The sequence below is a fragment of the Pinus tabuliformis genome, chromosome 8 (assembly GCF_031772625.1).
Source record: "Pinus tabuliformis cultivar Carrire ecotype Pingquan chromosome 8, CPIR1, whole genome shotgun sequence".
NCBI classification, from domain to species: domain Eukaryota; kingdom Viridiplantae; phylum Streptophyta; class Pinopsida; order Pinales; family Pinaceae; genus Pinus; species Pinus tabuliformis.
The window spans coordinates 289,631,678-289,653,325 of record NC_142294.1 but is presented as its reverse complement, the minus strand read 5'-3'; the positions used below and the strand labels follow the sequence as shown (position 1 = coordinate 289,653,325).

Sequence of the window (21,648 nt, the reverse complement as noted above, 5' to 3'; positions counted from 1 at the left end):
AATGCCTCTCAGTGTGAAAAACCCGATACAATGATGCTCCGATATTATGGTACAAGGATTTGAAGGCAGATGGGTGAGCAACTGAGACATTGAATGAAGGCATGGTGTAGTGGTAAATCAGTATGGGGACTCATAAATATTAATGGCTCAAGGACTTCCAGGACAATCTCCACTTCTACTCTGTGACAAGCAAACACATTCGATCGCTACCAATTATAGAGAGTAGAGAAGTCAGGTAGTTAAGGCGAAAGCGACAGGAACCAGTCGAACAATAGGAAAGGCATCACGACAAAGACATAGCCTGATCAAGGGCCTTCACAGGAACATCAAAGGACATCTTCCTCCATCATATTTCTATTTTCCTTTTCTTTTCATTATTTTGTAATTTCTATTTATTTTCAAGAAAGGAATCAAATCCTTGGAAATCATTTTGGGTAGCAAAGCTATCGCAGGCTGAGGCAGCTAGTCAATCAGACAGCTAGCCCTTGGCTGAGATATTTTGTAAATGTTGATTCAAAGCCCCCCCTTCTCTATATAAATAGGGGGGAGAAACACTTAATACAAGTTCCAGAATTCTGCACCCGTAGTGGTCCAAATTCTTTGGTTCCATTTTGGTTCTAATCGATTGTTCATGAGGGACTTGAGTTGTATATTGTTGAATGTAAATAGATTGGTGAATGAGACTCCTTTTTAACATTAAAGAAACTCTTTGGTGATTCCAATCATGGAAATGCACAATATTTTTCCCCTATGTAAATCCCATTTCATATATGTTTTTCCTTTCGCTGAAATAGTGTGATGAAGTAGCAGGTTTTACCCTCAGTCATGATTGTATAGTTGTTACTAAGTAGTGAAAATACATGTGTTAGCTACAGATTTACTTATGTACTTGTAATGTGCACATATTTACTTATGATTTTGGTGCGAAATGTACCCATGACCTATATAGGATGAAACCTTAATTCACGCTCCACTCTTTCCGCTCTTTCATCTTCTCTCTCTTCCATTATTCTGCCAGGACATCATTGCTTAGGATTTTGTATTGCAATCATCCCTATGCACCGAATCCCCTCCTCCTTTTATTCCTCTTCACTTTACTACAATGTCAATATTAAGCTACATGTTGTTGTGTGTCGGCCACTGGAACCGGACATTTCTCTTTGAGGTTGGCCTGATTTACCCCTTGAACATTTGGATCCATGTATTGGCTTGAGTCTACCTTGATGAAGGGCTATTAAACCAAACCCCCCTTTTATTCTCTTTTTCTAACTTCATGACAATTGGAGGACAACTAATCCCTCAAATAATATCAAATGCACTCCTCTCTTTAAGATGTCTTAGGCACTAGTCTACAATTAACCCAGAGGTTGTCTCTAAGAAGCTTTCTATGTCTTCCGCAGCACTTGTGCTACAGGTGCCAGAAAAAGAAACAACAAGAGGCACCAAGGTTGCAAGTGAAAAGAAGAAACCCACTTTTTGCACAAGGTATCAATGAATTTCATAATGAGATAGAGTTGCTTTCCAAGCTTCGCCATAGAAATTTGGTGTCTCTAATTGGTTGTTGCAAAGATAATTGTGAGGAGTTTTCACTAAAGTTTGTTTTTATGTCCATAATAATCCCTATTTGAGTGTAATATTCGAACATGGTGGAAAATGGAGGTTGTTAGTGTTATGAACGCTACAAGAAAGAAAACATATTATACAATTGTTCTCTAAAATTGGTGGTTTCAATTTGAAACTATCTGCGATTGGTAACTCTAGAGAGATTATTCACCTATAATTTCACCCATAATTAAAACTAGTGCCCATATTTGAGCAAAATACAAAATCAGTGGCTAGCACAACAAAGGAGGAATGAATCTCAACCACGATGAATTATGGAAATGATTTGTTGTATCTAATTTGTATTTTGGGGAGAAAATCACCCAATCTTTCTTTGGACAATTCATTTTGATAATTTGTATCTATCTCGTAAGTAGACAAATATGGGATTGAGTTTGATCCACCCTAATGCTCTCTTTGTACAAATATTCATATCAAGAACAAAGTTGGGGATGTTAGTCATTCATTTTGTGATAGGCTTGGGATAGGTAGTTGATAGGAGGTTCATTGTAGCAGCAAACTAGTGTGTTTCCCTTCTTATAAAACAAAGCTTATTGTTTGTCAATGAATGTTGCTTGTTCATAAGTTTTGGTGCATCATCTCAACCTAATTTGATTAGTCTTGACAACATCACTCAGAATGAGAAGGATCCCTCAATGTTAGGTGATGCCTTGCCTATTTATTTTGGTATTTTAGCTTAGGTTAATCATATTGTTTTTCATGCCTTTACCTTAGTTTAATTTAGACTAATTAATGAGTTTCCTATTTATCTTTATTGGCTTCATTCCCTTACATTATGTTATAATATATTGCCTTTATTTTCGGTCTTTGATTTTGGGAAGCTAACCACCTAAACTAGAATCTTTCGATTCTTCAAGTCCAATCTACCATTGAATGCATGAACACTATCTTATCAAGTGAAAGATTTCACTCTGAGGTTATGTCAGGGGATTTGAGACAAGGATTGGTTTTCGATCTTTAGTTTCAATTTGTGTTGATTCACATTCATTCTTTCCTTTTATGAACATGTTATTTAATAATTTTCAGTAGTAGTTGCCAACATTATATTAGATAGATTAGAGCTTTGAGCCTACATATATTTTTCTAGCATCTCCAAGTATTACGATCTTGGTTTGATAATAAAATGTTGGTAATGTAATACATGTATTTTGACCAACAACAATGACACTATGGGGACAATAACCATAAAAAACACGATGTTTCCAAATATAAGAATGTCTTAAAAGAACATCACAAACTTCAAGTGGGGAACATCATAAAGTACCTCATATTTGAAGGGCTTTAGGCCACAGAATAGGTGTTATTGTTGGTCGACATAAATGTTTTTTCCATGGATCAACCAACCAATGGTGTATGGTTGGGGATGTAGAACTATTGGTAGTTTGAATCTCTTGATGACCTCAGTTGATATCAAGTTCTTTTTGCTCCCATTATCAATGATGAAATGGAGTGGGGTCACCTTCACCCACATTTATAAATGGAAGAGGCACCCCCCCTCTTTAAGCTCTATTAACTCTTTCTTCTAGTTGGATATTTTTTGGTCACTATGGTAGCACTAGATTCTACATCAATGATTAGCTTTCCTTTATCATATTCTAAATCAAAATCAAATCCAAATTCCACTTCCTTTTCATTAAGTTCAGCCAAAAACAATTGTTTTGGGCAACGTTCATCAATGTTGTGCTAGGGGCTTTTATGGAACTTACACCAATTTCTAGTGTCCTTTTTTAACTTCCTATTACCATTCTTCACTTGCGACTTGGGGTGGTTTTCTTGAGGTTGGATCTAATTTATTTGTCCATTTATATGTGGGTTAGGGCCACCTTTTCTAGGCTTCTATTGTGGTATATTTGCAGACCCGAACTACCGTTTATTCTATTGCTTCAATTTCTACTCAATTTTGATAGCATATCGATAAGTGGCTCCCAATGAAGAGATGTCTAGGAAATCCTTCTTTCTTTGGATGTACCTATGTAGGACACTGTAATACTTTAGGACTAGGTTCCACTTAGAGTCTCTAATACCTATCTTTGAGCGCAAGGTATGGAAATTATTGGTGTACTCCGACACCATTTGGTCTGTCTCCCATCACAAATTTGTCCATCTCCTCTATTGGTCATCATAGTTCCCTACATGAGATTCCTCCTTAAGGGAATCAACAAAAGTGGCCCAAGTTAGTCGTAAATTAAACGTTGTAGACTCATCTTCATTTTTTCTCTCCCAATAACTTTCCCACCAATCTTTGACATGAGGGATGAATTTTAGTAGCATGAAGGTGGTATTATCATTGTCAACTTATTTTAGACAAAGTAATAGCCCTCTAATGGATTTAACCATTTTTCCAAATCATCTACATCCATTTTTCCTTCGAGTAAGGGAATATCAAATTTAACTTGTACTTTAAATGGTTTTGAACTTCCAAAAAAATTTCTTGTTGAAGATGTCTCAATCATCGTTGGAATTCGTCAAAGGATCTAAGGGAAATTGTCCATCAACTCATTCCTTTGTTGCACGAGTAATTCCTCGATAAAAAAAATGATGGGATCTCTGACTCCATCATCTCTCCTTTCTTCTTCCATGGGAGGTTGTTTCGGTTTTTGAGAGTGATTGTTCCCAAGCGAAATTAGTTTGAGACCCAACTTTCCATATCTTGACCTCATTGAGGACATGCACTGAGAAACAACAAGGAGAATATTACTTTGATTCCACTAATCCGAGTTGTACGAGGAATGAAATGAAATATATGAAAGTAAATGGAACACACACATAGATATACAACATAGATTACAATAATATGGTGAAAAACCAACTTCTATTAATAAATGAAATAACAAAATATTGCAGAACACAAACTAGCTAGAATGGTGGTAGATATATATTAATAGAGAGAGATCGTAGCTGTGTGCATTCACAAAATTTGTTATAGGAGGCCAAAAGAATGTAATTTTAACATATATAAAGTACCCTAAAGGTCCACAAACCTAACTCTAGAAGATGAAATGCCAAAAGGTTTGTGGGCCTCAAGGTGGTTAATTGGTACATCAACTTACGAGGGGCACAACTTTTGCATACAATATCCATATTGAGTGCACGATAGTTCATTGGAAAGAAATATAGGAGGACTAAAAATTTGGATTAGGTCTAGGGAAATCCATGGAAACCCATAACCCCACAAAGTGCCAAAAAACATTCTTTAGGGCCTCAAAATAACCTTGGAAGTTTAGGACACAAAATCATAGAAAATTTGCTAAGAAGACAAGAATTGTTGATACAACAGAAGATATGGGTGGCCACTATTAGCCACCTCGATCATGTATCCGTTGTCTCCCATAGATTTCATATTTTGAAAGATCTAAAAAAAAAGGTTATAACGAAAATGTCATGATGGCTTGTTTGAAGCATATTTTAGGAGCATTCATGAATCCTAACTTTCTCAGAGAATATCTCTAAGATATCTCTTCTCTAACTCCTCTGAATTTCCAAATTTTGAAACATCTTAGAAAAAGTTATAGCCAAAATGTCAAGCTAACTTGTTCAAAGTTGATTTTAGGAGCGTTCGAGAAGCCTAACTTCCTCAAATTATATCTATGAAATCATAGTGCACCATAGTTTGAAATTTCTACTATAGGTACGTGAATATATTTTCCCTATCTCCTCCAAGTTTCATGGTCTAACACAAACCAAAAGAAAAGTTATAGTAACAATTCCAAGTTGACTTATTTGAAGCAGATTTGAAGAGCATTAAGGAACCCTAAATTCCTCATATCATATCTTCAAAATTATAAAGAGCCAAAGTATGAAATTTCTGCCATGGGTGTAGGAATATATCCCTCTATATCTCCAAGTTTCATTGTCTAAAACATCCTATAATAAAAGTTATAACAAAAATTCCAAGATGGCTCATTCACTCCGCAAATCACATTTTTCTCCATCTTTGAGACCCCAAGAGTATTCCCTAGCTTTTGTTGCACACCTCAAATCTCTTCTTACTTGGGTGAGATAAAAATTCATTCATTTATCCTTTGTTTATAGTGTTTTTGTGTTCACTTATGGGGTTTACTTGTAAAATTATATGGGTCAACCTGTACTCTCTCGCTCGATTGGCCTGAATGAATCTTTCATATCTCCTCATTCCTATGGAGTTAGAACGAGTATCATATACCATTGAAAAGGTATTGGAATGATCTATATAACCATATATCTTATGCTCTCATTTAAGCTAGGTATTTAGAGTAAAAATGCAATCAAAGACGGGGTATCCAAAACAAGCATTAAGAAAAAAAATAGGTATCCAAATAATGTTCACAACATGTAGAAATTCCTTGTAGATTCAAACTACAAATTGTAATATGCTAAAACAATTGACTTGAATCTACTATACTCATCAGCAGAAACAATAAATGATCGATGAAATCATGAAGCATATAAGAGAAAGAATTCAGTAACACACAACACAATGACATTCTGGGAAAAGCCACAACTAAAAACCCTTGTTATCTATGTATTGCATTAGTTAGAAAATATGAGAAGATTACAATGCTTTTCTCAACCCCGAGAAACCTCTACACTATCTCTATCTATCTCACTGCTTCCTAGGCAACCCTTGGATGAATACAATATGCTCTGCCCAACCTTGATCTCAACCTACACAAGTATTTTCTATCCTCTGCTTGACTGACTACCTTTGGCCAATACTCAGCCAAATTTCCTAGCCTTCCAAGCTCCTACTTCCTTGCCCTCACAAGATCCATGCACAAACTTGTGCTTCCTATTGCTTGGTCTCACAACTCGTGCTCACCAAAACAATGATTAAACTTGTGCCTTCATTCCTCCTTTTAAAGGCAATTCGAATGGTTAAAATTAGTGAGTTTTCTAATTGATGAATGGTTTATTTTAGGGCTTATTATGATTGCATGCACCATATGTTTAATTTAGATGATTTTACAGCTGATAGTACATTGTCCCTAAACTCCAATCTCAACTAGATCTTTCTCTGATCTGACATGCATGAGTTAATTATGAGTGAATCTTCAATTTACTGGTTGATCACTGTAGAGAGCACCACACTGCACTTCATGCAACACCCCACTATTTGATAGGTTACACCCCACTACTGGACCTCCCACTAATTCCTCCATCAATTGGAACTAGTTTAGCTAACTTTAACTCACTTATATTGAATTAAATAATTACAACTAAAAAAAAACTCAACTAGTGCTCCTAATTGTATGAGACACTTTACATGACTCTAGTTAGACCCTCAACTCGAATTAATTGAGATAACTAAGTCAAATTAGGTTAGTTAACTGTTACAATTTGTCATGAGATGTGGAGTTACAATTTTATTCCCAATTTAATTCAAGGACAAATTAAATTAGGATTTTTTTCTTGATGTTATTTTTCACATTTCTTGTTGCTATTTTCAACACAACAATCTTCATCTTGCAATCCTTATCTTGGAGATGTATAGTCTCCCCCTATCTTTGACATAAATAACAACAATATTTCCAACAATCTCTCCTTTGTCATTCATGGCAACCCTTAGTTGAACAATATTGTAGTACTCCTTAACCTTTAGTTGGGCATCCATCTTCATCGCCCACTATCTTTGACAATAATGACAACACAAAATTTAACAATATCCCCCTTTTTCATTTATGGAAATGCCATAAATTTGAGCATTGTTGCTAAATAATTCCCCCTCTCTATACTTTCTCCCCCTTTAACAATAATGGCAAAGGGCTACTCTCCCTTTCTGCAACTTCTCCCTTTTTCTGAAAGCTCTCTCCTTTTAACATCAATGGTGAATGGATACTCCTCCTAAGCTTACTCTTTGATTTGATATGGATATCAAATTAATTTTCTCCTTTAACTTCATCAAGGACATATACATTACTTGTGGTCCTATTTTCTTTTTCCATTAATATTCATGAACCTACTTTATTTATTTTACATCCTTCAAAATGAAATGTGATGTCATATCTGTGATCACATGTTTTACTCTTACAATATTGTTTTTTAGACCTTCAATATATATGACATTACAAATTTTAGTCTTTCCATGATCAAGACAATTATGCCCTTTCTAGCTATCCTTGCTAATGAATTATCTCCAAAGGTAGAATTGCCTTTGTTTTCTTCCTTTGCTTCTTTTGAAAATGCATGATCTCTTTTCATGTGTTTTGAACATCCACTAAATATTTCCAAATTTCAAAACCAAGAGACATTAGAAAAGTTCTCATCCTTACCCTCCAGAAGACATACTTTGTTCCATTGAATAATGTAGTTTTGCTTGTGAAAAAGCCTTCATGATTGGCCATGATCCCTTTGATATCTTCTTCCTAGTGGTTGAACTGCTTCCAAAGGAACCTACTCTAATATTGATTGTTGGATTCACATTTATATTGAGTGGTGGGTGGAGAGGGTGGAGGTAAGTGAATCAATATAAGACAATTTCTTACTTATGCAAATATTCATGAATCATAATCACACAATCTCACATGTGGAACAAAAAATATAAATGAAAACTTCTTTAGAACATATATTTGTAAGAGCCAACCAACTAATACAAACTTTGTAGGCACCAACCCATTGATACACACTTTGTAGGAACCAACCTACTAATACAAACTTTGTAGGCACCAAACTACTATTAAAAACTTTGTGGGCACCAGCCTATGTGAGACGTCAATTGCCCTTGCTACAATATTTGTAGGAACCAGCCTACAAGAGACACAAATACACTTGTTGCAATATTTGTAGGCACCATCCTACATGAGACATCAATACTCCATGTTGTAATCTTTGTAGGCACCAACTTATAGGAGATAACAGTTCCCCCTACTGCAATATTTGTAGGTACCAACCTACAATAGACACCAATCCCCTCTACTACAAGATTTGTAGGCATGGACCTATAGGAGACAACAATATTATTTGTTTCAATATATATAGGCACCAAACTATTTCAAAGAGTCTACCTACACTTCTACCTTCACCAAGTATTCTTGTTGCTTCTATTTTCACCGGGTTTGTTTCTCCCTAAACTTGATGTTTTTGGCCTCTTCCAAAAAAAATTATAAAAAGTGCCATTTATCCAATTGCAACTATTATGAAATTTTTACCCAAGGCACTTCTATATGTATCCTCAAATCTCTGAAATTTTCACAGTATGAAAGTCCCAAAAAATAAGTTATTGCAAAAAAGCTACATTGACTTGTTTGAAGCTTATTTTGGGACTTTTCAATAGCTTGAACTTCCATAGGGCATATATCTGAAATTATAGAAAACAAAAGTCTAAAATTTCTACCATAGGTATCTAGAGATGTCTCCTCTATCTCCTCCAAATATCACCATTTGAAACATCTCAAAAAAAAAAACAAAGTTATAGTGAAAATTTCAAGCTAATTTGTTTGAAGCAAATTTCAAGAGCATTCACAAACCCTAAATTTTCTAGAGCATATGTTTGAATTATCGTTAATTAGAGTTTAAAATTTATATCACATGTACATGAAGATATCCTCTCCATCTCCTCCAATTTTGATGATCCGAAACATCCTAGAAGAAAAATTGTCACAAAAATGCCAAGTTGACTTCTTTGAAGTAGATTTCCAGAGCATTTAGGAACCCTAAATTCCTCTATTCATATCTCTGAAAGTACAATGAACCAAAGTTTCAAATTTCTACTGTATGTGTATGAATATTTCTACCTATCTCCTCAAAGTTTCATGGACTGAAATATCCTAGAAGAAAAGTTAAAGCAAAAATGCCAAGATGCCAAATTCACTCTACAAATCACATATTTTCTCCACCTTTAAGATCCCAAGAGTATTCACCAGCTTCTGTTTCACACCTCATATCTCTCTTATTATTTGGATGATATAAAACCACACTCATCTATCCTTTATTTAAAGTGGTTATATGTTCACTTATGGGGTTGACTTGTAAAATTGGCTAGGTTGAACTATACTTTCTCGCTTGACCGACCTAACAAAATATTTCATATCTCCTCATTCCTATGGAGTTATAAGGAGTTCCATATACCATTGGAAAGGTATCAAAATAAGATATTCAACCATATGTCTTATGCTTCCGGTTGAGCACGGTATTTCAAGTATTTGTTTGGTCAAAGATAGGGTATCAAACTAGGCATAAAGAAAAAATGAGGTATCCAAACAATATTTCCAACCATCTTCATCTTACGGCCTTTATTTTGGAAATTTATAGTCTCCCCCTGTCTTTGACATCAATGAAACAAATATTTTAAAAAATATCCCCCTTTGTCATTGATGGAAAATCTTAGTCAATTCTAAAACAATATTGTAGTACTCACTAACCTTTAATTGGGAATCTGTCTTTGTCTCCCCTTACCTTTTACATCAATGAAAACATAATATTCAGCAATCTCCCCATTTTTCATTGATGGAAAGCCCATACATTTGAGCTTTATTGTTGAAGAACTCCCCCTACCTACAATTCCTCCCTCTTTGACATCAATGGCAAAGGGTTACTCCCCCTATATATAACTTCTCCCTTTGTTTGAAACATCTACCCCTTTAACATCAATGGCAAAGGGCTACTCCCTTTGAGCTTACTATTTTTTTATTGATAATTTGAGATGGATATCACATCAATTTTTACCATTAACTTCATCAAGGACATATATGTTACTTGAGGTTCACATTACTTTTTCCACCAATTTTCTTGAACATGATTTCCTTATTTCACATTCTTTAGAATGAAATGTGAGATAGTATCCTTGATCACACATTTGAATTACAAATAGAATAATTTGTTTTAAACCTTAAACATATAGGATGTTATGAGTTATAGGTTTTCCATGATCAAGACTAACTATGCACTTTCTAAATATCCTTGCTGATCCATTATCTCCACAGGTAACAATGCCTCCTTTTTCTTCTTTTAGAGTAATAAATTTACTCTAATCTCTTGTCATGTGCTTTAAACATCCACCAAATATTTCCAAATTTCAAAGGCAAGAGACATTAGATAATTCCCTCATCCTTATGTTGGCATTGCTACAACACCCTCCAAATTTTGGCCCATATTATAACTTTGGAGCCTATTTAACCTTGTGAGTTGTCATTTCTTGTAATAAAAGAAATTCCATGCTTGTCCTCTAAGTTCCCTAGTCCCTTTGTGAAGACAACCTAAGTGTCGTCTTTTGGTAAGGGAAGTGTCTCACATTGTGAAAGGAAGTTATAACACATCCTGAAGAGGCAAATTTGGTACTAACGGGTCATATATATCATAGATACATGTACTAGACTCATTCCCAAAGTTTTATGCACTATTTTGTTGGTGTTGTCACTTGCATCGTAAAGTGTATCTTAAGTGTTGCACTTGGAGGTAAGTATCATTATTTTGTCGTATAAATGGGTTCATGCTAATTTTGGGTGTTAAGTGTACATTGTTGTGTCGTCAATCATTATGAGTATGTGATCATGTTCAAGTCTTGTAATGGTTTTACCCTTACCTCACTAATCCCATAGTCAAATTCCGAAGAATTCCTTACCCAATAAACCCTGCTTCACTTTGCCTCCCTAAACTGTGCAATGCACGGTTGCAAGCCTCAGTTAGTATCCCTTGCTTCCTAGAAATGCACAATGTGTAATCACTGCCTCCAAGGACTGCACATTATGCATTCATAGTACTGAGAGTTGCCTCCTGTCTCTCAGAATTGTGCAATCTGTCTCTTGGTCAATCTCTCACCGTGCACTGTGCAATTTCAGTTAGCATTTAGTCTCGTTGTCTCTTTGAACTATGAAACTATGGAATCCATGGCCCGGTATCTCTCTTGAACTACACATTGTGCATTCACAATGGGAAATCTTGCTTCACTGTGTTACTATCTCCCTCACATGCGCATTATTGGCCTCCAACCAATGTTCATTGTACAATCATAGTCATCAACCCCTCACTTCTACCTCCTGGAACTGCGCACTACGCAATCCCTGAGCATTCTCCTCTGTCCAACACTCAGTTTTGGGTTGATCTATAAATTACATGAAGAATACACTAGGAGATTTTCATATTGATTTCGTCTTATCATGAGTGAATTTCATATGTAGATACCATATCTTGACATGACAGGATGATGCTCAAGAAGGATGACAAGGAGACCATGTAAGAAGACACTTATGAAATTGTAAAGAAAAGATGATCATCGAACAAGAAGATGAAGGGACACTAGATCACGACAGAATATGGAAGATCAAGATCACATAGGAGACTCCATATATTCAAGCCTTTTGGAGGAGGAAGATGAAGAACATGCAACATCTACCATGAAGATATAAATATAACAACAAGAAGAGAAGCTTGACATTGACACATCATCATAAATTCCATGTCATCAATGCCAAGTCATGTCTTGTCTAAGTGTCATCTCAAGAGTCATATGAGTCATCATGTTGCCACATCATTTGTGGATGTAATTATGTAATTTTCAAGAAAATGAGAAATGTAAATTGTGTGGAAGTCCAAAGGTCACCCAAAGAATGTGAAAATTCATGTATAAGTCTAAAGGTCTCTTAGGAGTTTGAAAAGTCATATGGAAGCTCAAGAGTCACAAACGAGGAAGAGTCACCCCATTTGTTATGTATACACCCTCATAGCTCAAGCAAAGGATTTTTCACCTTGGATTCTCAAGCTAGGCATATGAGAGAAGAATAGGCTTTTGAGAAGCAAGTAGTGGCTTAAAGTTCCACTATTGGAACAAGTGTTGTATCGTTGTAATGGTGTATCTTGGAACTTTCACTTCATAATTTGAAGCTCTTGGAGCTAGCACACTTTGCATGCATGTGTCGTAAATGATTATGAGATTATTATTTCATTGTTTATGGTGTATGCTTATGTTAATTCATACTAATGAAAATGAATTATTTTGTTGGCTTTAGTATGCTTCTTTGAAATGTGTGTCTTATTGTTGAGAATAGCAACAATAAATGCTAAAAATAACATTCAAAATATTCCAATTTTAATTTTTCCTTGAATTAAAATTTGAATTTAGTCTCACCAGCTACTTGAAAAATAATTAATTAATTCATCTTGGATTAATTAGTTGGAGAAATTCAAGCTAGAAGTCTTTGTGAAGTCATGCAACATGTATCCCTTAAATTAAGGAGATAAGGATGAGTTGTATTTGAGTTGTAATTAGTTAGCTCAGTTAACTGAGTTATGTCCAATTAAATTAGTTCCAAATAGTTTGAGGAACTAATTGTGAGTTCAGTCAGTTAATGCATGCATGCATGCAACTAGTGTACTCCATATAACTGAAGATTCTCTCATAAATAACTCATGCATGTCTATTCTGAGAAAGACCCAGTTGAGATTAAAGATAGGGACATTGTACTATCAGTTGCATGAGTTTTCCTATAATGGAAACTCATCCATGCAGAAGGAATAAGGTTCCTTGAGGATTGCGTAGTTTTACAGGGTGTGAGATCAGTGTTACACTTGGTAGCAGTAGGATCACCCAAGAGAAAATGCGCAAGGAAATAGGAGGCTTGGAGGGCTGAGGAGAAGGTTTGTGAGAAGCCTTGTTAGCCTGTGAGCATCCAGGAGGATTGTACTGAGAGCTGGCTAGTTGTGAGAGCTAAAGCTTTGTGTAATCTTGATGTATTTCCACCTTGTATGATAATATAGATAGTGGGGTTTTTAGCTGAGGCTTTCCCCTGAGTATTCTTCTGTGTTTCATGTACATTGATTCTGCTTCTGGTTGTATGTGTTCTACATGATCTTTCTCAAATCTATTAAGCTTCCGCAAGTTTGAAAGTAGAAGTAGATTATTGTATTTTTCTTTGGTATATTGCATTATCGAGTTAATCTACAGTTAGATTTTCTACATAGAACTCAGAGGTAGATTTGTAGAGAATTTGCAGGAAATTCTGCATGGTATCGTAGCTGTGAACAGTATACGGAGAAGAGAATTTGAAGTTTGAAGTTTGGGATTGCAGGTGCAAATTGAATTCATATCATACTTTAAAAATAAAAATAAAAAAATATTGAGATGGGACATTATGTGACTAATTGCCCATCGAAGAAGTCCAAGAAGGGATCCTCAGAAGGATCGGAAGTTGAGGCATTAGCCTCTCAGTTCGAAATGGACTTCACCCTCATCGCATGCATGGTGTCATCAATGATGGGATGTGGTTGGTATCTTGACAGTGGAGCCTCATTCCACATGACTGGTGATAAAAGTTTATTCAGTGCCTTGGAGGAGAAAGACCTCAAGATGTGCATAGAGATGGGTGACGATGAAAGGTATAGTGTTTCAGGAGTGGGCACAGTTGCTTTTCAGAGGGAGCATGGACCTCCTATCACCTTGACTGATGTGAAATATGTGCCTAGACTGAAGAAGAACTTGGTATCGGTCGCAACGTTGGAAGACCGTGGCTATGATGTGTTTTTAGTAAGGGAAAGGTTTTCCTTAGACACATCACCACGAGATAGGTGAAACAGATCGGTTCACGAGTTAAGAACCTATATGCTCTTGAGGTTCAAGATGCATACAAAGCCTTGAGGAGCAAGGAAAATGTTAGAGACTTGGTGGTTGAGAGAGAGATTAAATTACCTCTCAACATGCAGTACTAGAAGAAGTCTCAAGCAATTGTGGAGGAGCCACAATTGGAGAAGTGGGCAGAGGGATCACATGCAGCCATACCTCCAGGTGTGAGGTGGGGCAATGTGAAGTGATAGTCCCAAGAAGGCTGAAATTGGGCAGGGTCCATTGAGAGGTTTTATCTCATGGATCGTACCTTGCTACGGGAGCCCAAAGTACATAGTAGCAGGAGGAATCAGTGGGATTGATGCAGTCAGAGATCAAAGTGACAGAGGTTAGAGCAGTTAGATACTGAAGAGCGCAGAGAAGGACTAACAATAGTGTAGAAAGGGTAAGTCAGCAGAAGCATAGAGTTTTCAGTTGACAAAGGCAATAGCAGTCACAGACTTTGATGACAGAGGCATCATTCTGATTTAGGTTGGATATTTCTTTTGTTTTTTGTTTTGTTTCTGGAGTTGTTGGAGCAACAACACTACAAAGAAGTGTTGCATGCAGAACAATCCAAAGGTTCAGGATTAGGATCGAGTTGAATTCCTTTCTTATTGAGAGGGAGTGTTGAGAATAGCAACAAGAAATGATAAAAATAACATTCAGAATATTCTAATTTTAATTTGTCCTTGAATTAAAATTGTGAATTAAAACACGAATTTACTCTCACCAGCTGCTTGAAAAATAATTAATTAATTCATCTTGGATTAATTAGTTGGAGAAATTCAAGCTAGAAGTCTTTGTGAAGTCATGCAATAGTTATCCCTTAAATTAGGGAGATTATCCCTTAATTAAGGAGATAAGGATGAGTTGTATTTGAGTTGTAATTAGTTAGCTTAGTTAACTGAATTATGTCTAGTTAAATTAGTTCCAAACAGTTTGAGAAACTAATTGTGAGTTCAATCAGTTAATGCATACATGCATGCAACTAGTGTACTCCCAATAACTGAAGATTCTCTCATAAATAACTCATACATGTCTATTCTGAGAAAGACCCAGTTGAGATTAAAGACAGGGATATTGTATTATCAGTTGCATGAGTTTTCCTATAAAGGAAACTCATCCATGCAGAAGTAATAAGGTTCCTTGAGGATTGAGCAATTTTACAGGGTGTGAGATCAGTGTGAGTGATTAGCGTTACACTTGGTAACCGTAGGGTCACCTAGGAGAAACTGTGCAAGGAAATAGGAGGCTTGGAGGGTTGAGGAGAAGGTTTGTGAGAAACCTTGTTAGCCTGTGAGCATCCAGGAGGATTGTACTGAGAGTTGGCTAGCTGTGAGAGCTAAAGCTTTGTGTAATCTTGATGTATTTCCACCTTGTATGATAATACAGATAGTGGGGTTGTTAGCTGAAGCTTTCCCCTGAGTATTCTTCTGTGTTTCATGTGCATTGATTCTACTTCTGGTTATATGTGTTCTGCTTGATCTTGCTCAAATCTATTAAGCTTTGCAAGTTTGAAAGTAGAAGTATATTATTCTATTTTGCTTTGGTATATTGCATTATCGAGTTAATCTACAGTCAGATTTTCTACATAGATCTCAGAGGTATATTTGTAGAGAATTTGTAGGAAATTCTACACTTATGCTTTCATGAACATAGTTTCTTAGTGAACTATTTCGCAAGATAAAAACATAGTTTCTTGGTGAACTATTTCGCAAGATTGCTAATGATTCTTTCAAATTTAAGTGTGTGTCTTTGCTAGGATAGTACTATTACTTTTCTTTCAAAGACTCACTTTCTTTTCTGTTTCGTGAAAGAACCATCATACACTTTACAATTGAATACATCACAAGGCTAACATACTTGTTTATCTTGAAAGTGCATGCATTTCTCTTGTGTCGTTTATTGCAGCCAAGGAAAATCTTTAAGATAATGGAAACCATCCATACTTTTTGGTTGGGGCTCCTACTCCAAATTGTGTGAGATCTAATTGGGATTTCATACCGGAGAGACCCCCTTATTGTTGGTGGCATCCAACACTGTCAACACCTTATCATCCAAAAGGCATAATTTTCTTCATCGAATAGTGGAACTTTGCTTGTGAAAGAACCTTCATGATTGGCCATGGTCCCTTTGAGATATTCCTTCTAGTGGTTGGACTGGTTTCAAAGGAACCTACTCTAGTACAAATTGTTGTATTCAAGCTTATATTGAGACGTGAGGGCAGGGGTGATGAATCAATATAAGAAAATTTAACCAAACAATCTCACATATGGAACACAATATATAAATGAAAACTTCTTTATAACATATCACTATAAGCATTGACCTATTGATACAAACTTTGTAGGCACAAACATGTTGTTACAAAATTTGTAGGCACCAACCCCCCTTGTTACAAGATTTGTAGGCGCCAACCTATAGGAGACACTAATCCCCCCTATTGCAAGATTTGTAGGCACCAACCTATAGGAGACACCAATTCCCCCCTGTTGCAAGATTTGTAAGCACCAACCTATAGGAGACACCAATCCCCTTTGTTGTAAGATTTATAGGCACCAACCTGTAAGAGAGACCAATCCCCTCTACTACAATATTTGTAGGCACCAACCTATAGGAGACACCAATCCCCTCTTCTACAATATATTCATAGGAAACGACCCACTTCAATGAGTTTGGTTACTAATTCTACCTTCACCAAGTCTATTTGTTGCTTCTACATACTCTAGGTATGCTTGCTGCTTCTACCTTCACCAAGTCTATTTCTCACAAAACGTGTTGGTTTTTGCCTCTTCCCAAGGAAAAACTTATACAACATGCCAAACATCCAATTTTACAAATCCGATTCTAAAATCAGTTATGTCTGTCTCCTTGAATCTCTAAAACTTTTACAATCTAAAAAGCCTCGGAAAATAAGTTATTGCAAAATTCCAAATTGACTTGTTTGAAGTTGATTTCAGGACTATTTAATAATCATAACTTCCATAGGGAATATCTCTAAATTACAGCGAAATAGAGTCTAAAATTTATACCATGGGTACCTAGAGATCTCTCCTTTGTCCCCTCTAGATTTCATTATCTGAAACATCTTAGAAATAAATTATAATGAAAATGCCAACCTGTCATATTTCAAGAATATTCAAGAGTATTCATGAACCATAACTTCCTTAAAGAATATCTCCAAATTATAGTGAACAAAGTTCTAAAATATCTACCAAATGTTCTTGAAGATCTCTCTTCTGTCTCCTCTAGATTTCATAGTCTGAAACATTTTAGAGAAAAAGGTTATACTGAAAATGTCAAGCTGAATTGTTTGAAGCATATTTCAGAAGCATTCATGAACCCTAACTTCTTATAGCATATCTCCAAAATTCTAGTGAACAAATAAATTTTTTCCATAGGTACTTAGAGATATATCCTCTGTGTCCTCTTGATTTCCCAAGATCTTGTTCACTCCACAATTCACATTTTTGCTCCACCTTTAAGACCTCAAGAGAATTCCTCGACATTTGTTGCACACCTCATATCCGTTCTTGCTTAGATGATATAAAAATGCATTCATCTATCCTTTATTTATAATATTTATGTGTTTACTTATAAGGCTTATTTGTAAAAATTGTTAGGGACAACCTGTACTTTATGGCTAGGTTGACTTGTAATTTTTGTTGGGTCAACCTATACCTTCTTTCTGGACCAATTTGATAGAAAATTTCATATCTCCTCATTCCTATTGAGTTAAAGGGAGTGTCATATACCATTGGAAAGGTCTTGGAAAAAGTTATTCAATATAACTTATGCTCTCATTTGAGCTAGTTATTTAAAGTAAAAATGTCGTAAAAAATAAGGTATCCAAATTGGGAATCAAGAACAATTGGATATCCAAATAACATTTTCAACCATCTTCATCTTGTAATATTTATCTTGGACATATATATTCTCCATATAGTCTCCCCCTATCTTTAACATCAATGGCAATAATATTTCCAACAATATTCCCCTTTGTCATTGATGACAAACCTTAGTTAATTCTACAACAATAGTGTAGTACTCCCTAACCTTTAGTTGGGCATCCCCCTTGGTCTCCCTAAGATAGATGACAAATAATATAATGATATAATCTAGATCAATTACATAGGTTGGGAATGGGTTCCATTGTTGAATGTGACTGTATGTGCCAACACAACATGAGCATGAGGGAGGTCAAAATACTTATGCATGGTATTGTTGTGATTACCTAGGATAATATTTTAAAAAATGTCCCATATTAACATGATTGATCTCATTGCTCTATATTCCTATTTTCTATGACCTCATAATCACTGTTTTTACAAGCATGGTTGACTTATTTGATGTCACTCTACCACACTTTTTTTCCCAAATCCCATGAATCTTCTTGCCAACACAAGATGCTTACTCAATAAGTGCTCCACTAGCTACTCAATGGTGAGCTCCTTCATGTCTTATTAGATGTTCCCTTCCCCCAATCACTTTATCATTATCATTTGCTCATGAACGCAGTATGCCAGTTTTATTCTAGGGTAGTAAAACATGGTAGTATTCTCATAAAAAATTATTGTGTCAAGGTTGCTATTAGTAAGAGAGAAATTGACTCATGAAATATAAATTGACTGTAGATGGAATTTTTCTCCCAAGGACATGTGATCTTGATGAAGGATCCTTCCTATTTTTGACTGCATCTTTGATTGACGAGAAGAGCAAAGGGGTTTTGAGACATAAGGGAATATTGAACAAGTTGCATATGCTTCTCATTCAGTGCTCAATATGCCAACTCCATGAAAAATTGAGTAGGTCAAACCTTAGTCACAATAGAGTTTTCCATAACAAACCAATGGTTTTTCTTAATGATTCATGTGTTAGTTGTATCACAAGCATTATTTTCTTCCTCAAGTGGATATGATTTTTTGATTTTTGGAAACAAGGATGATAACATAGTGCAACATCTTCAACTTGTACCCTTTAATCGATATCATAATATTAAGTAAGCCCTGAATTGTTAATGGTGACATATGGACATTTAGGAAATAATAGATGAATGGTGATGATAGTTTGGATTGTTGTGTAACACCCCTTCTCATAATGAAAAACACCCATCAACATAAAAATTATATATAATAACTAAGGAGTATAGAGTGTTGAGTGTAGTGGTTTGTCACATTCATCACAATGAAAATTTATTTCAAAAATAGATGTAAGATGAGCACAAAACTCATGTAAGCTTGTTGGAATAAATATGCTCACATGTATTTAATGTCATTTTGTAGAAATCATCACTATTAACTTACAAGGGAAATGCTTGTAGCAAAGCTTCATAACCAATTTGGTAAATGAATCAACTTAAAAAATAATGCAATGGTTGTACAATAAGTCCATTTACATTATAAACACATTTCCTCAAGAAACTAAGACACAACCTGATACTTATCTAATAATATAATAATACATTGGTGAATGCATTCTTGATATTTTTTCCCTTGGAAACATAATTGTAATGTTATTTACCAAAAACAATATTATATTTTGTGGATGCATTAAAGCATTGTTAGTTTCCTCAAAAGGAAATCATATTACAAAAATTGTTTCTATCTTCATTTAATCTTCCAACACTATTTCTCTCTCCAACTTGGTATGGTGGAGATGTTATAATGTAATGTAATGTCCTATAAACATTTTGACTCAGTGAAAATAAAATAAAATAAAATAATTACATTATTATTATTATTATTTTGTGATGGGTAGTTAAGGTAAACTTAACTTGGGTTACCAATACTTTTTGAGCTCTAGGTTTATGAGAACCCATGGTATTCATGTGAAATATAGCCTATTTAAAGGGGTAATTAATTTAGCTTAGATCCATCTTAATTTTGAATATACCAAGCACCGAGAGGGATCAAATATCTTGGGATGAAAACCTCTTTTAGAGTGAAAAGAGATTTGGTCCCTCTTGATGCTTGACAAATCCAAAGTTAAAATGGATCTAGGCTAGTCATACAATTGAACAACTCCCAAAAAATCACATCTCTTTTGAAGAGATACAACATAAAATATGCGTTTAATAAGAATCATAAAATTTTTAGTCTATCACTTACATATTAATTACATCAAATAAAAAGTAGTAAATAAATACATCATGATAACCAAGGCACATGAATCATTGAAGAACCCTAAAAAAATAGGGTGATGGTGATATCCAAAGGGATGCCCCTCCAAAATAGCTTAAATATGCCAACTTCAAAGAACCAATTATAACCCATTATTGGACATTCCATTCGCATCAACATTCTTTTTCTATATAAAAAATATGCAATTAAAAGAAAATTTAAAATATTGAACCTCCTCATAGATGGGCTTCAAATAAACATTAAAGTCACTTCCCCCCACATTCACTTAATTACCACAAGAGAATCAACTAGCTTTAATGTCAACAACTCTACATAGTTGTTTGTTTCTGCCTAAGCCATTTTGACATATTTTTTTTCTCGGAAAAGACTAATTCTATTAACTGAAAAACGAAATAATGTTACAAGGGGGTTGATGCTTTGGGAAAGAACTTCCGAGAGCATTCAACACATCAAAACTGTCCCGGGTAAGGGAGAACCAGTTACAGTAAGCTAGGAACCAGACATAGGAACCATAATTTAACAGAAAGACCATGAGGAAGAGACCTGAAAAGAGAAAGACCATGAGGAAGACGCTGTCCAAAACCACAAAAGAGTTTTATAAAACCGCCCACCAGGAAGAAGAACGAAACCACCAGGCTGTAGAAGCAAAACTAGAGCTGCATCCAAACATGAACTTGATCATTCGTGCCATCAGCAAAAAACCGGGAGGGGCTGAAAGGTCCCAGGTGGCCTCATATCACCGCGTCCTCATTCAGAGGCTCTTCCACCACCGGGCATGCATTGCCATACCACATTTCATCATTTCCTGCCATGTTAACCTCATTACTGCCACCAGGATGAACTGACGAGGGATGTGTATCACTGGAATTGCCTTCCCTGCCTATCGAGACACAGGCTCCCTGAGAGCAGCCGCCTGGTGGCTGATTGTCGCTGGGAGCACCACCCTTATCATGCAGCTTACCCTTCCCTTTCTCCTGGCTGCCATCATCCGAAATCTGCTCATTGCTTTGGTTGCCCGCCTCTCTGAGACCACCCTGAGAAGGCTCAGACGTCAAGCGCACCATAGTTTGAGGCGGAGCCTCTTCTTCAAAGAAGATAATAGTGATATTGGCTGAAATAACAGGCCTGTTAAGATTGCTCTGAAACTTGAAGTGGGTGGTCTGAAAAGCATTGTGCGGAGTTGGCCTGCGGGGAGGGCTGAGAGGAGGCGAATTCACCGGAGAGGAGGGCTGAGTAGCCGGAGGCGGGGTAATATCCTCAGGACGAATAGACTGCGAACGCCCATGGCCACCACGACTTCCCCCATAGCGACTTTTCATTCGGTGGCGAACCATGATGAGTCGATGGAGGGGAAGCACAACAATACCGGAAGCA

At 35.9% G+C, this 21,648-nt stretch overlaps 1 pseudogene; it reads right to left on the bottom strand.

Moving 5' to 3' along the window:
* Positions 1-21,608, bottom strand: part of LOC149235265 (ubiquitin-like domain-containing CTD phosphatase pseudogene) — a 42,919-nt pseudogene extending 21,311 nt beyond the window's left edge.
* Between the last annotated feature and the right edge of the window lie 40 nt (positions 21,609-21,648).